Source organism: Sceloporus undulatus, chromosome 2 (genome assembly GCF_019175285.1).
Source record: "Sceloporus undulatus isolate JIND9_A2432 ecotype Alabama chromosome 2, SceUnd_v1.1, whole genome shotgun sequence".
Taxonomy (NCBI): Eukaryota; Metazoa; Chordata; class Lepidosauria; order Squamata; family Phrynosomatidae; genus Sceloporus; species Sceloporus undulatus.
The window spans coordinates 79,713,219-79,717,230 of NC_056523.1; positions in this window are offsets into that span (position 1 = coordinate 79,713,219).

Consider the following 4,012-nt stretch of genomic DNA (forward strand, 5'->3'; position numbering starts at 1 on the left):
GACTGTTGGTCCAACTTGGCGGAGGCCAAAATCTCTCAAAGGCCACAGTTTGGGGACCACTGGTCCAGAGCTACATAAGAAGTTGGCAACATGAGCTTTTGCAGACTCATGCGTCTCAGGAAGTGGACTTTTGTCTAGAGAAGCTCATGCTCCCGGTTTTTCTCAGTCTAAGATCTCACTACATACTGATTTTACAGACTAACAAGAGCAAGTACATTTCCATATACCGCTTATCAGCACACTTAAGCGCTCCCTAAGTGGTTTACAAAGCATAAGCTAATTGTCCCCAACAAGCTGGGTACTCATTTTAACCGCCTAAGGAAGGATGCCAGGCTGAGTGGACCCTGAGCCCCTGGCTGGGATGGCTTGTGGTTTGAGAGTGAGTGGCTGCAGGACGGGCATTTAACCCCTGCGCCACCAGGGTTCTTTCTGTTGGGATATAGAGTCACAAGGAAAATGTACAATGTGGGTTTTAATAGTAACCAGGCATAAGAGGGTTACTGTGAGCCATAATGATTAGGCATTTAAACAGGAAGTGGCATCAAAAAGATATTCAACAAGTGCTGTAAAGTCCTGTAGGATGCTGCCAGTCTGAGAAGTCTCTCAGGCACAGTGGCTGGATCCTTTGTGGCGCCAGAGGGAGAGGCAAGGCCTAGTAGGCCTCACAGAGCCTTTGCTAGAGTAGTGACAAGCATTTTACTCAGTGGGTTGTTACTAGTGTGGATGGTGTTGGTGTATATATTGTTGTACACAGTGGAACTTCTAAGAATAAAAGCCTCATCTAGAGAAGTTTACAGTGTCTCTTTGCTCATTGAGAAAGGGAGAGGTGTTTCTCCAGCTCACAAGCTGCTGACTACAGTCACGAAGGTGGAAAATCTGATGCCAGTCGTTGATGTGTTCCCTCACGCGCTGTGTAGCAACATCAAAAGCGTTTTAACACTTTTTGCACAAACAGGACTAAAAAGGCTATGTCTTTGAATTCTAAGTCTAGATAACTGACATCAATACTTTTATTTGGATATTAAAAAGCGCAAACCTATAGTTTGTTTCATGCTGCCATGAGAGAGGTGGAATTGTAAAATAGATCCAACACACTGCAGAAATAATCCAGTTTGAGACTGCTTTAAATGCCCTGACTCAATGCTAGGGAATTCTGGGAACTGCAGTTTTATGAGACATTTAGCTTTCTCTGTCAGAGAACTCTAGTGCCACAATAAACTACAAAAATCCCAGGATTTTCTAGCACTGAGCCAAGGCAGTTAAAGTGGTCTCAGACTGGATTATTTCTGCAGTGAGTTTTGGACCATAGGAAAGGAAATCATAATTCCTGTATATCGGTGTATGTAATGGCAATACTTGTAACATAAGCATCTAGCAAAATTAAAATTATACCTTTAAATTACAATATATGCACAGCCTAAATATATTTACATGGACATAGTGTCACGTGAAAATTTGGTAAGGTTTGATGTTTTTAAAGAAAAAATTTTAAATGTAAAATTTACATTTACATTTTTAAAATTAAAAATTAAAAAAAAACCCACACCTTGAGGCGTATCTCCTCACACAGAGCCTCACCCCATTCACATCATCATTCCTAATGAGGACACAGGCAAATGCCATAGCTTCCCAAAGGCGGTTGTTTGAGGAGCAGTGGTATCACCCTTCTTAGTGTGACATCTGGTGCAGTCTGCACCCCGCTAGTGATACCCCTGTAGTAGAGGATGCCACTTAATATAATTGTAACTTATCCAAACCAAACAAACAAAAATAAGAATGGCTTGTCTGCAGGCCTCCTACCCTGGGTTTTCAGATTCCTCACAAGCAGAAATTTGATAACACTAATAATGAGAGAAAGCCAATAGAAGATCATCAGTATCATTTTCCAAGCCACATGCCTGTTAGTCTCCTACAAAGCAGAGCCATGTCAGCATGATGTCACTTTTAAAATTTCTTAACAAGTCATATACACTCGTCACTCCACATTTGTGGCTATGACTTGTGCAGATTTTATTAATATGTTCTCTAGGAATATCTAGGTCTTCCAGCGCAGCTCTATGGGCAACTTTAACCAAAAGTCTCACTGGAGGATCTAGAGAGCACACTCCACTAGGCATTAGTAGCTCCTCCAGCGCAATTCTATGGTCAATGTCTGGCAGATGTTGGCCACAGAGTTGCACTGGAGGACTTAGAGATTCCTAGAGAGACGTTCTCTCAGGTAAAAACAGTTTTTGTTATTTGCAGTTTTTCCACATTAGTGGGTGTTCTGTGCCCCTATCCCCAGCGTATGTGGAGGGACAAGTATACTATTCAAAAGTATGAACAGGAGAGTTCTGGCTCCTTGAAATCTATAATGGAAGGCAAATAGTTCCACCATAAATTGTCTGTGATTGTTGAGAGGGTGCACCTGTAGGATTTCTCCCTCTTGCACAGCCTTTTAAAGGAACATGGTTCCTTTTTTAAAAAAGAACAATATTGTATCTAGTGTCTGTTAATGAATTTGTATTTGCCCACCAAAACTTTAAAAAAATTTTTGTCTCTAGCAAAATATACGGGCAGCACTCCTGACCACTGTAACTACACCAGCATAGGCAGCACAATTGGCTCTATAGAAACAATAGGAAGTAATCTATAAAGAAAGATGCCATAATTCTTGTGTGAGGTGTTCGGACAGCTTTCTCTGGCTATGGAAATAGCTTTCGTGGTAGTGCCACTGGTTCATACTGCTCCAAAAAGTTCCTTACACCAGCACATGGTGTTTATGCACCTTCAAGTTGCCTATCATCTTATGGAGTCCCCATTAATTTTATGTTTGAGTATACCAGCATAAGTTGTCAAGAATTTTAGTCATTAAATGGGTGGGAATCAGGTGGTCCGCCAGCTCAACAACTTCTGGAAGGCTCCTGATCACCATCCCTGTCACAGGATGAAATTAAGCTTCATACCAGGGATGAAAAAAGAGGAGGGCCTAGGGCTATTTTTCCAGCCATCAATGCGTTCAGAGTCCTCAAATTGCCCATTTTCTATCCCCCAAAACTTCCTCTCCCAGAAGCCTCCCCAAAAGTGCTACTTAACCTTTTAAATAGGCGGTGGCATGGTGGTTAGATTGCTGTATGTTTTAACGCTGTTTTTGCTGTTTTTATACTGTTTTTTAACGTGTACACCGCTATGATCTTGAAAAAGGAATAGCGGTATATAAGAATAAAGAAGAATAAAGTATCTGTACTATAACCAGGGTTTGAATTTCCACTCTACTATAGAAACCCACTGGGTAGCCTTGGGCAAATAACATGCTCTAAGCCTTAGAGGAAGGCAAAGGCAACTTCCCTTTAAACAAATCTTGCCAAGGAAATCCCATGATAGGATTGTCATAAATCAGAAATGAACACACACCATCATAACAACAAAGGGCTCTGTATGACATAAGAATATCAGTTCCAGCCATTTGATTTCAATCTTTGTGGGCCTCAAGGGAAGACAACTGGTCCCTAGTGCAGGTACCGACCTCCTGCTTTACATTCAGCTGGCAAGACGACGTCATTTGAATTAGGGAGCAAAATATTGAGAAAATAATACATTTGAGCTTTGTTCTTGTCTTCTTTCTCCATCTTGGCTACTGACTTGTTTGCAACAAATCACAAGGGCAGATTCATCCAGTATGCAACATAATTTGGTGGAAGAGTATGGTTATTTCAAAATTCTGCAATGGAAAGCCTCTACCTCTGTTTATTTACTTTTTTTTCCTTCCAGAGATATCCTATACCAGTCTTGTCCCCATATGTAGGCTTTTATTTGGAATACAGAGAATTTTATTCTGTTTTGGAGTTTCAAAGACTAGGATACCTAAGAAGCTTGCTCAGATAGGCATGAGTACTGCCGCCAAAGTCCTTGTTTTCCACACTTTTTGATACAATTCTGTTATCTCATCTAAGACACACACAACACTTAGCACTTTCTTTTTCTTTTTTTAATAGAAAAGAAACGAGCAGACAAACCCCCCCTTGGTCCCACC